The 13035-nt window shown below is 38.7% G+C and overlaps 1 pseudogene; it reads right to left on the bottom strand.

Moving 5' to 3' along the window:
• Positions 1-1291: 1291 nt before the first annotated feature.
• On the bottom strand, positions 1292-3455 carry LOC143881843 (protein TOPLESS-RELATED PROTEIN 2 pseudogene; annotated as a pseudogene).
• Positions 3456-13035: the final 9580 nt, after the last annotated feature.

The raw sequence follows: 13035 nt of genomic DNA, 5'->3' as shown, positions 1-13035 counted from the left end.
TAAGAGCTACAACTAAGCAACTAGGTAAAACACATAAGCAGGTAAATGTTATAGCTAAATACGTAAGTAAGCAAGGAGATGAACACAAACTATCATGATCCTATGTAAGAATCGATATACAAACACAAGCCCTAAGAGCTAACAACAGACCCTAATACTCTAATGTTTAAGCCCGAGTCCTTAGATGATCTGATGTTCATCCAAAGAAGCCTACGTATCCCCGCCTCTACGAGAATCAAGGCAACGTAGTTCTTTGCTCCTATTCTAAGCTATGATGCCTAGGACATCTAAATCTCTATCCTAGACACGACCTAAAAGACCGGACTAGTTATTAAAGCTTCTTAAGCGATCATTTAAATTCCAATGAATTGTAGATTTTAGGACACCCTATATGCCCTAACTAAATGCAGATTAGCCCTAAGCTAATGCAGGTGGTTCCTACAACCTATGTGTAGCTAGACTGTGTTTCCTAAGGAAAACAATGGGATCACTAACGTATCCAAGACCTAGTCATCAGTCGGCGATGTGAATCGCCAACTGACCGGACAGAGGCGCTCCTATAACTCTAGGACAGACCCCTAACTCTAAAACAAGCACACAACAAACGAACAATCAAACACCCTATCAAAAAGAAACTCCTAACTCTAGAGGAAGATCTTTTGAAAACAATGTTTTAAAGGAGCTTTGTATTTTTTTTTTAAAGATTTGAAATGTTTATTTTTAAAGATTTGGCTGGACTTGGGATGTGGATCCCAAGCTGCACTACGTACCTCGTGAGAGAGGATCAAGCCAACGTAGTTCGAAACGAAGTCTCCTAATACGCTAAAAAGCTCAAAAGCAATTCAAAATGACTTAAGATTTTTGATATTTTTCAACTGTTTTTGAATTTTAAGATATTTCAATGTTTTTGAATTTTAAAATATTCAATTGTTTTTGGGTTTCAAATTTCTAATGTTTTTTGTGATTTTTAATGATTTCAATGCTCTTGTGATTTTAAGATTTCAATGGTTTATGGATTTTAAAATTTTTAAATGTTTTCACTCTTTTGGCCAAAGGCCAAAGGGAATACACAATGCAACACCCTAGGGTAAAGGGGAAACCCCAAATCAACAAACAAGATGGAACAATCCACAAACGAGTAAACAAGTGTCTCAAGAACAGAGAAAGCGATCTAAGGTCCCAAACCAACAAGGCTCTAATAACAAAGAAGAAGACAACGACTCTAAAAGACTAACTCCTAAACTATAGGACAAACCCACAGTCTATGAAATAGACTCCTGATCAATCAATACTAAAAAGGGATACAAGTCAAAGCATCTAACACTTTATGAGGGGGTTCTGATGCCTGATTACTCAACAAAGGATTGGAGGAGATAGAAGGAAGAGACCCATTGTCTTGAGGGGGAGGAGCACCCCATTTCAAATCCATGTCCAAGGGCTCAACCACATGTACCCCACCGTCACTCATGCCAAGAGCAATCTGGTTGGGTTCAGATGGGTGAGCTGCAATCACCAATGGATAGGCAGAACTGTTGCTAGAAACAGAAGGTGGAACATAAGCAGAGGGTGCTATCTGACATCGGAGCCTCAAGCTGTCCGAATCAAAGACTCCAACAGCACCATCACAGAACCCAGTGTATACCAGCCTACCACTTGCACTTGAGATGGGAGCAGAGAGTATATCTCTAGGCGACCATGAGCGCAAGCAATCGAGCTTGCCATCATAGACAGCAATTTGACTTTCGTGGACCACTAACAGATGTACTTGGTCATTGTGGAACTGAACTTTGGTTTACCCGACTAATGGAGCTGGCCGACCAGCAGGTGCTTGTATTAATCTTGCTTTTTCCTTCTCCCACCCATCAATGCTCCATACACACAGCTGTGCATCAGCCCCTGAAGAGACTAACACATTCATTGACTGGGAAAATGCAAGGCCGGTTATTCGCTTTTGATGGCCCATGAGCTTGATTTTAACCTCATCGATTCTGACATTGTATATTTGAATAGTAGAATCTTCCATCCCTATGGCAATGATATTATTATCTTGTGGGTGGAATGCCAGAAAGGTGGCTGCAGGAGGAGGTAGCATGAAAGTCGTCATGACCTTAAATGTCATCATGTTGAACAAAGAAACCTTCCCACCAGATGCAGACATGACATATAAGTCATTCTTAGACAAGGCGATACATGCAGCCGATTCTTCAGTTTGGTTGGCTTCACTTGTGTCATTAGTCATGAGAGTTCCAGTCGCAGGTTGCCACAACTGAGGCTGGACTGACATAGTAGACTTTCCAGAGGGGTTCCGATCAGTACAATGCCATTTCCACAACTTATGGACTGCATTGGAGAACAGGGCTAACACTGCTAGCCCAGAGTTGGTATATATCAGCCGTACAACCTTGCCAGTTGTCAAGGTGTCAGGCAACCGTAGAGTTTTGAACTGAGCTGAATCAACAATATCAGCCAATTTCCAGCTCTTAATCTTGTCAACATCTGGTTTAACATCAACTGTCCTGTTGCCGTCAATAGCAGCTAAGCTATTCATAGATACTGCTGGGGGCATTCTATCAGATCGGTCAAGGGTGGTAGCAAGAGGAGCAGAAACATTCGTCACAGAATTCAAAGGATTAACAATAGGAGGCTTTGTGTTCATTGCCTCAGAAGGGCGTCGAGTCCCCTCAAATGTTCTGCTCTCCAGCATCCTTATCAAGCGTTGCCCGTCAGTGTTTGCTAAGATCTTGATTCCATTGTCACTTATAGTAACTGCCAGCAATGATCCCTCTTTGTTGAATCTCAACCGAGGGCTCCCCGGCAATCCACTATCTGCATCTGAAGAAGGTTTCCTGAAACCAGAGTATGTCCTTTTGATGGCTCCTTCACTCTCGCTCCACTCAACTAAGTGGGACTCACCATCTTTACTTGTTCCACAAGAGAAGAGCCTGGTTCCATCTGCACTATATGCCACTGTGGTGCACCAAAGTCCAGGGGCATCATAATCAACTCTAGATCCCAAGCAATCATAGAGCCATGCTTTAATTTTTCCATGAATATCAGTGGAGAAAATAAACTGGATCGCCTCTTTATGGTGGGGGCAAACAGAATATACAGGAGCTTTATGGCCTTCAAATATATGCTGCCTTCCTCTAGATACAGCATCCCAAACCTTAATTGTCTTGTCATCACCACATGTGATGATGCTTAGTTGCTTGTTAGGATGAGAAAAGGCAATATCATTTACACCACCAATATGAGCATCGATCTCCAAATGCTGTTCTAACTCTCCTGTTGGATTGTAAGTGTATGTCTGAACGATATGCTTGGAAAATGCAACACCAAATATAGATCCATCTGGGCCCCATATACATCGATTGACAGATATTGTGGCATCTTTCATCAACGTTGTCTGTAGTGGCATCGAACAAGCCGAAACATCCCAAACCTTAAATTTTTTATGGGCTGAACTGGGCAAAAATTGGGACAGATTGTGCTTCGAAAAGTGCATAAACAGGGCTGAATATGTGGACAGATGTTAGGCAAAAATTGGGATTGAAACATGTAATGAATTTATGCCAAAACAGGGGCAGCAACATGGACTGAAATGGGGACAGAATTTGTGCTAAAACAGGGGTGAGTCGTGAACAGATTTTTGTGCTAAACATGGCCGAATATAGGGACAGATTTGTGCCAAAACTGGGACAGCAACATGGACTGAATCTGTGCTAAACACAGGGGCAGTAATATGGACCGGATTGTGTGTAAAATAGGGTGCTAAACCCTAGATTGAAATGTGCTAACATGGACTGAACCATGGACTTGAAACACACTTATTCATATGCACTTACACATTGAATCATCGATGTATATATCCAGAGAATATGATGCTAATGAAAAATGAATAAGGCTGCCAAAATCCAAGTGAGAAGAAGGCTACACATATCAAGGTGAGGGGGCTGCTATTGATTATCCACATATGAAATATTTCCCACTCAAACTATAAACCAAATGATAAGTAGGACATTACCTGAACTGTATGGCAGAAGTGAGAAATGGAAGTGGCTAATAAGGGAAAATGGTATGATGAAGGGTAAATGGCAAGGGGTTCGTTGACATCCCTAAGAACAAGATTGCATTGATGATACACTATCTTGCAAATGGCGTCAAACCCAATTCAATCCATGCTACAACCTGACCCTCTAAACTACTACAGGTCCAACATGAAATACACTGAAATATGGAACCCCAAGCAGCTGCAAGGAACTAGATATAGCCAATCTGAACATCACTGGTTGACTACCAAACATGTCTTTTATAAACACTATTGAAAGGAAAATCCATACATGAAGCCAATTATCCTCCTTTTTCTCAACAAAACTGATTCTCCTAGGCAATGCCCATAAATAAATCCAAGAATATACAAACCTTAATCTTGCAATCATTCAAGGTCAATTCACATCTTATTGCATATATGCAGAAAAGAACTAAATAGAAAACATCATTTTTAGGTATTATAGCATACAATATGATTAAATCATTCGGAACAAGCATTCATTAGCATAGAAACAGGTTTACGTTCATAGATTCAACCAAAGTCATTTGTAACTTAAACAGAGCTGATCAAAATCAGAAAAAGATAACACTATAATTAATCCACACCACTTCATAAGATAAAAGTTCAGGGGTAATAAACTGAAAATATGATTGAGAAAACCTTAAAGCTCATTTAGCAATACTTATAAAAAAAATAAAGAAAATAAAAAATAAATAAATAAATAAATAAATAATGAAGGATCATACCTTTCTATTATGGCTGCCAATTACCTCTCACATTTGCTTCTTCTCAGTTATGCCTAATCACTCCCTTGCTAAGAATTTTCAGTGAAACTAAAGGCAAGATCTTGAAATAGTTCAGATTTGTGCTGAGTTTTTGATCTGAAACTTGCAGCTCTGGATCAAAGGCTCAAAAAAAGTTATTCTAGAGCAAAATGAAGCATTATAAAGTCTGATTGCGTTTTTCCTTAAAATCTGATTCCTGCTCTATCGTAAAAACTCCTCTCTGAAAACGTATTTTCCAATGGAATTGATGATTTTAGGCTCTGAATATGCAGATTAAAGCTATCACAATCCAGATCTAGGTTTTCTTGAAGCCAGCTAGAGGTTTCTACAGAAAAGGCTATGAGATTTTAGATTTCTAGGGTTTGGAGCAAGGAAATTGAAATTCTAGGGTTTCTAAAATTTAAAACAAGGATCGGCAACAAAGAAAGCTAATAAGGATAGAGAAATGGAGTGATTGAACCGAAGAATACATCCGGCCAGATCTCCGGTTAAATCACCGGAGAAGACAAATGTTTGCCGGAATTTACGGGAAGATGATCGGAAAATAGGACTTAGGGTTTGAGAAAAATGCAAATGATTATATAACTTTGCAGAGATAGCAAAACAAGGTAGCTTGAGAAAGAAAAAGGGAACCGGAGTTTGGCCAGAGCTCAGGCGAGCTTGCCGGAGAAGAAGAAATAAGAACGAAGGTTAGAGTTTAGTTTTGGCTCAGATCTATTTTCTCTCTCTTGTTTTCCTTCTCTTTTTCTCTCTAAATATTAGGTTTAGAAAACCTTGATTAGCCAAAATGAAGACCCTTGCCCTCTATTTATAGAAAAATCCCATAATTTTTACTCCCCATAAGTTGTCTTGGTACAACCCCCTTCTATGTACATTTTAACCTGGTTTTAAATGGGTTGGGTGGCCCATGGAAAATAATTAAATGAAAATCAAGAGAATAAATTCGTGCTCTTTTAATTGCCCTGGGACACCCATCTACTGCAAAATACTCACGTTTTATTCCCACCAGGCCACCTCCTGGTCAGGATAATGCACACCCCTTCTGCGACACTATATTCACACAACATTACCTACCCCTCTCGTTTGCTATGCAAACCGCGATGAATTTTTCTGAAATTTTAGAGGGACCTAAATGGGACCCTGACCTATGCTAGGACTGATTTTGGGACATCATATTCACCTATTTAAATGATTTTTTAACAAAAGCAAGGGTTTAGGGTTCGATCAAAATGGGGTGTCTACAGATGCCCCTCTTTGGCAGAGCGTGCTTGTCGCGTGAATGCCAAAGCCGAACAGACAACTCATTTTGATCGACCCGAAAACAAAACAAAGTAATTATTGAGTTTTTCGGTTCAAAGATGATATCCACAAAAGTAAAACAACAAAAAGACACTACAAGACTCAAAGCGAATCGGGAAGTGATCTCTCACTAACCCTAAAAAAAAAAAAAAAAACCATGACATCTCAAAGAGATAGCCTCTCTCCAACGCTCATGACTCAACTAAACAAACAAAACAAATCACAAACACTCTAAGATTTTATATCAAGACCTTCTCAAAACAAATATAAAATCCAAACACTCAAAGAATTTTTTTCTTTATATGGTGCCGCATAAACCACCTCCATGGAAATCCAAATTCGTATGGTTCTGCACAAACCAGATCTATATGAACCTCCTCTCAGATATACAAAAACAAGCATAAAACCAAACACTCAAAGAGTTTTTTTTTTTTTTTTACTATGCGGTGCTGCATAAACCAGCTCCTTACAAATCCAGATTCTTATGGTTCCGCAAAAAACAGTTCTATATGAACCTTTCACAGATATACTGAAACAAAACACAAAACCAAACACTCAAAGAGTTTTTTTTTTTATATTATTGAAACTTTACCAAAACAAGTTCAAAAACACTCAAAGAGTTTTTTTTTTTATATATGCAATGCTGCATAAACCAGCTTCAAGCGATTTTTCAAAATAAATGCGGTGCTGCATAAACCAGCCCTATGATTTTTCAAAACAAATGCGGTGCTGCATAAACCAGCTCCATGTGATTTTTCAAAACAAATGTGGTGCTGCATAAACCAGCCCTATGTGATTTTTCAAAACAAATGCGGTGCTGCATAAACCAGCTCCATGTGATTTTTCAAAACAAATGTGGTGCTGCATAAACCAGCTCCATGTGACTTTTCAAAACAAATGCGGTGCTGCATAAACCAGCTCCAAGATTTTTCAAAACAAATGCGGTGCTGCATAAACCAGCGCCAATGCGAATCTTAAACATAAAACCAAACACTCAAAGAGTTTAAAAAACGGGGCGATAGCTATACAGACCATTGCTGAAAATCCATCTGTTTAGCTATCAAGGTAACTCTGACTCCTCTCTTTCAAGGTAGCGAATCACCTAAGATTTATATAGTGCTGCATAAACCAGCTCTACAAGAATCTCTTCGCAGATATGCCTGACTCCCAACTTCGTTAGGTAGCGACACATTGCGGATCAACCTTGATTTGTATGGTGCCGCATAAACCAGCTCCATACAGATACAAAACCAAACACTCAAAGAGTTTATTTTTTCTTTTCTTTTTTTTTGAAATTTAACCAAAACACATATAAACCAAACACTCAAAGAGTCTTTACCAAAGCAAGTATAAACTAAACGCTCAAAGATTTATTTATTTTTTTATTTTTTTTTTGAAAACTGAAGAAAAAGACCAAACCGCGCAATACGGACTTCAGTAATTTTCTACTTTATTGAAAACTTCTCAAAAATGATGGAAGGAAAAAAAAAAAACAGACTCCGAAGCAGAGAACCGTCAGTTTCTATCCTTATTAAAAACTCAAAAAATGGAAGAAAAGGCAAACTCTGAAGCACAGAGCTGTCAATTTCTATCATTATTAAAAAAAAAATTCAAAATGATGAAAGAAAAGCTAGACTCCGAAGCACGGAGCTATCAATTTCTATCCTTATTAAAAACTGTAAAGAAGTGATTGAAAAATTTGACAACTTTGATTGATTTCACTAATGGATTAGTTATCTCTTGTCGAGAGTAACTAAGAGTGCATGATCTTTGCTGAAAGCAAAACTCAACTAGATTGATGAGATTTTTGGGTAATGACTCTCTTTAACATGTGAGAAGCATTTTGCTGAGGTTTGAAGACTGTAGGAGTAGGTTCTAGACTCCGCTGGGAATTGAAATTTCTGAAACTTTGACTTCAAAAGAGACAATTTAATCAAAGAATTCAACTCAAAGAGTGTGTTCAAGCTTCTCTCGCCTCTATTTGGTAGGAATAGATATCCCAATTATCATTGTTTAATATCTTTTATGACGCAAGTCATAAAAGATGCCCCTAGTATGATGTGCTTCCATGATAAGAGTCTTAAGAAAGCAGAACAATGGTAAGTAGGAAAATTTAAATTTGCAGGGGTTCTTTCTTTGGTATAGTGGTAAAACCATCTCCACAAAGGCTAAATGTAAGCATTCTTCCTTTTGTTCAATGTTTGAGGCTTTGATGTCTCTGACAAGTTTGAACAAAATGTGACTTGCCTCTTCCTTGATTCATAAACCAGGATCTACTTTGAATTTTCTTCGCATTTCAGAAGGTATACACCCACTTTTTCCAGTACCATACACTATGGACTTTAAAAAAAATGAATATCAATGAAAAACAGACTTCTAAGGACTCAACAAAGAAGATGCAGATTATTCAAAGGACTTGACTCACTTTCGATTCACCCTTAGATCTGATGTGTTATTTTGTTATGGTAAGGCTAGCCACCCTTAAAATAATTTCAAAAACCATGTCAAGAGGCACTAATTTCCTCCATCAGGATTTCCGTCATGGTTATTACCCCCTTCGGATTGCTTAGTCTTAATGCCCCTAGTTTAGAAAGGTGTCAAAGTAAGTCTCACTGACATTACTTGGATTCCAAGATCCTGCCCTGTGTAGTGATTGTTTCTCCATCTTTTCGATTTCACTCTTCCCAAGAAGTCACAACTATTGTTCTTCCATGTTTTCAGTCTAACAGACCACTTTTCTCAACTCTTGCTTGGACTACTCGCACTCGAATTTTGGAATTCTTCATAACTGAGGAACTCTTCTTTTATCTCATCAGCTCACTATTTATGAAAAATCCTTGCCTCTGACTAGATTGCCTTCTTGAGTTTTCAATCTATCAGACCGCTATCATCACTTTGCATAAGCCAACTCCTTTAGTTGTAGACTTAGCAAGAAAATGGTTCTCACTTTTCTCTAGGCCGCCCTTTCGGGTTTTCAACCTAGCGGGTCTTCAGACTCTCGTTCTTTTCTTTTCTTTCTGTTTTTTTTTTTCATTCGCCTTGAACCTTTGCTTGTTTCACCAGAAGGACTTTCTAGGTGGGCTTGGGTTCAAAAGGGTTAGATATCAAAAGTTCAAACGATTTGGACCGAATCAAGTCTTGCCAGACTACCTACGTACCCCAAAAATGGAGGATCAGGTCCGCGTAGTTCGCTTTGGGGTTTACAAAGAATGGTTTAGCATTTTAGCTTCAAAATTTTGGAAGGGGGAATGATTTAGCTTTTATCCCCAAGGTTTGACCAAATCTGAATTAATCAGACTGCCTACGTACCCCTGAAGAGTTGGGGATCAGGTCCGCGTAGTTCAAACTCATAAAAAAAATGCCCCTGGTTTATAATGTGGTTGGAAAAAAATGGTTTGATTTGAATTTTTGGCCCAAAGGGTTTACAAACGAATTTTTAAACGTTAGGATTTTGGCTAAAAAGGCTCAAACGTCCAAAGATGACCTCCTGGTGTTTTGGTGCACAAGCTCTTTTGCTTAAGGTTCAAAGACTTTGAATATTTTTATCGAGGAGTCTGGCGGTTTTCTGGCAAGACTTCAACCATGGTGCTCCATTCTCTTCTCGAGATCTTGAATTCATGCTCAAGATTCCTCAACTTTCATTTGTCTCCAAATAGTAAAGACGATTTTCATTTGCGATCTATCTCATTGACTCCATCATCTGGGTCTTTGATATTCCAAAAGAATTGTCATATAGACACATTCTCTTCTCTTTGTCTTTCTTTCATATTCTAAACATTAAAAATGTCCTTTTTCTTGAAATATTCCACCTCAGAATCTCATTGAAAACATGTAGCTCAAAAGCTCTTTTCGGGTTCAAATTGATGACTTCATTTCCTGAAAGTCTTTTCTAAACTTCTCATCAGCTCAACTGGATGTCTGATAATCTACTCTCTTGGATTTTGCTTTTCGACTGATATCTAAAGCTGATGGAGTCTTGCTTTTCACAACAACAGGGCGTTCCCCTGGTTTATCCTTATAGGATCAAGCAAGACTACCTCAAACCCCTATAAACAGGTTTATCAATTCCTCGCGCTCCTCGGGAGATAAAGTTTTGCCAATCCATTTTTCCCGAGTTTCGGATTTCAATACCACTATCAATAGCTTCGATTTCCTCTTTAAGTGGCTATGCTAGGCGCTCTTTCTCTAGTTTGATCATTTTTCAGATCTCAAGAGAAATTTCGTCTGCATTCTCATCCGAGAAGGGTGTCTTTAGTTATTTAAACATTAAATCCAAGGGTAAATCAAAGAATATCAAAGATACGAAATCAACAACTTTATTGAATTGAAAAAAGTAAGTGCCTCAGTAACTCTTTGACGCGCCTCAATGGGCTCTACATCAGACTTAACAGCAGACTGGACATTGACTCGACAAGAAGACTGACAAACACTATATATTCTGAATAATTGATGACACGACTAAACTTACCAAATTTGACACAAGAGTTGGTATATACTCAACAAAAGACAAACCCTGAAAACTGGACACTTCTTCATGAGCAAGAGAGTGGCACTGAAAGTTCTTGGGCGATACACCCTCCTCCATGATAAAGGTATCTACTGAGCTCGATCCTGAAGTATGAATCTCGGAAAGGGTAACCCTACAAAGCCAGGGTTAAGTGGGACAATAAAAGGCTATGTTGGCAATATAGGGGAAGCAATAGACTGTCTGGATCAAATGTGTCTAGAAATGATTAGTCATTTGAAAGGAAGGTCATTTGCTGAACTTAGACTTTCGAATTGGAAGCACACACTAGATGAATAATCATGGGATAAAGATTCTCAACAAATTGAGATAAGAGCGCAACCTTGAGCATATCTGTTGGTACCTCAAGTCAAAATGTCAAAAATGATGACATGATCTAAGTAAACTGGGTTTCAAAGAAATCCTCAATCAACTCCTTTAAATTCTCTTCGGGTATGACTTCTCTTCTTTCGGGTATGAAAGAGTCAAGAACGATAAACACCCTTAATCTAAATAGGTTTTGATCTCAGCAGTAATCATGCACTCATGGGATAGATGGGCAAGACATAACCAATCCATTAATGATCACGGTATTATACAAGAGTACAAAGTGAAGGACGGAAAAACATAGATCAAATGGATAATCAATGGCTCATATGATAGACCATGGCCATAAGAATGACAAAAGTAGGGTCAAGGACCAGATCCAAAATCTGAATGAAAGATGAACACGCAAATAATTTTTATGTACAAAGAGTCTCTATAAAAAGGTAAATCCTAACCAATGGATATACAGGTGGAATGTAACCAATGGATTTACAAGTGGAATGTAACCAATGGATTTACAAGTGGAATCTAACCAATGGATCAAAAGATAACCCACGGCCACAAAAATGACAGAGAAAAAGCCACAGGCTAGGTCTAAATCTGAAAATTGGAGTGATATAATTGATTTGAATTAGATAAGGAACCCTCATTTAATACGAAAGCCCTAAACTAATAATCAATATAAGCAGGTACATATACATATATATATACCCTAACCAGGGGCACCAATCCTAGTCTAATCTAGCGGAGTCAAAGAAATCTTGACTCTTGACAGACTGATGAGTGTACTAGGACTGCGTCTGTAGCCACATAAAGTGAGCTACCCTAGTCTATAAATAGGACAAGGCCCCTAACTTTAGGCTTCACATGTGTGAGCAACACACGTTCATCACTATATGCAAACAAGAGGACAATGCAATATATAGAAGGGGTACCGATGCGAGGTCCACCTGGCCGGGTGCATAGTTACTTGTACACTGTGACATAGAGTCCAGTGTACGAACTATGTCCGTTTTACACACGAAGTGTCCAGGTGCTGAGTATACTACTGGTGTGGTGGCACTAGAAGGCGGGTATAGCCCTCACGGCTCCTACTCACAGTATCTCGAATAGGTCATCTGATAGTATATCCAAAGCAAACCACAGCAGAAAGTAACCACAAAACAGATAATATATGCATGGATGAAAGTGGTGTGTGAACCCTTGTTTTATTTACGCATTTAATTGGCGCCCCTGGATTATAATCGATTAAATTCCCATTTATAATGATTTTAGCCCAAAATTCTTCAAAGTTAGTAACAAATGGCCTTTTTAAAGAGTTAGGCAATGTTCCAAGAATTCCCCAGCAGATTCGCCAGCCTGTGGACCCCGATCCGGGAGAGAGGTGAGGGACGAGCCCCCAGCGGCCTCTTAGGATCATCCACGTGAAAGGAGAGCTCTATCAAGGAACTCTCGAAACGGATGCCACCCTCATAGCATAGCACGAGTGGCGATATAAAAGAGATACCTCTCGATTCGGGAACAAGTCCGGATTCGAAACGTACCTAAACAAACTCAGAGTCGCCATCCACGGTATACGGCCATGGATCCTTTAAACAAAATATGCTCTGTATACCATGGATAACCAGAAATATATATGGGTTCGTGCCTGATTACGAATGGAGAAGGTCTTAAGAGCACCCCCAATTCGTCCGAGTGCTAGCACTTGGTCTCTTATGCCATTTATTATTAACTTCAAAGAGTTTCGAGCAAAAATCATATGAAATAGGAACAATCTTCAGGAATCGTCTACCTAAGCATGCATTTCCTGAAGATAAAGAAATAAACATACACAAAATGAAAAATGTGTCACCTAAGCAAAGCTAGGTTATGAGTGACATGCCTAATAGGTGTTTAAGTTCTGGTGGTCATACACATGCAGGTTACAGCTAAAGGTATAGTATCAGTACAAGAAAAGAAATCTAAAATCAACAATTAATCATGAATAGTAAATGAAATAAGGAATAAACAAAATGCCAGGCAAATAACAGAATAATGAAATAAAAACCTACGGCGTGCACATAGCGCCT

This window comes from Tasmannia lanceolata, unplaced genomic scaffold (assembly GCF_043159265.1).
Source record: "Tasmannia lanceolata isolate RefF3 unplaced genomic scaffold, GAP_Taslan_0.1 ptg000002l, whole genome shotgun sequence".
In the NCBI taxonomy this organism is placed as follows: Eukaryota; Viridiplantae; Streptophyta; class Magnoliopsida; order Canellales; family Winteraceae; genus Tasmannia; species Tasmannia lanceolata.
Note: the sequence above shows the minus strand (reverse complement) of the source record. Positions and strands in the feature narration are given on the sequence as shown.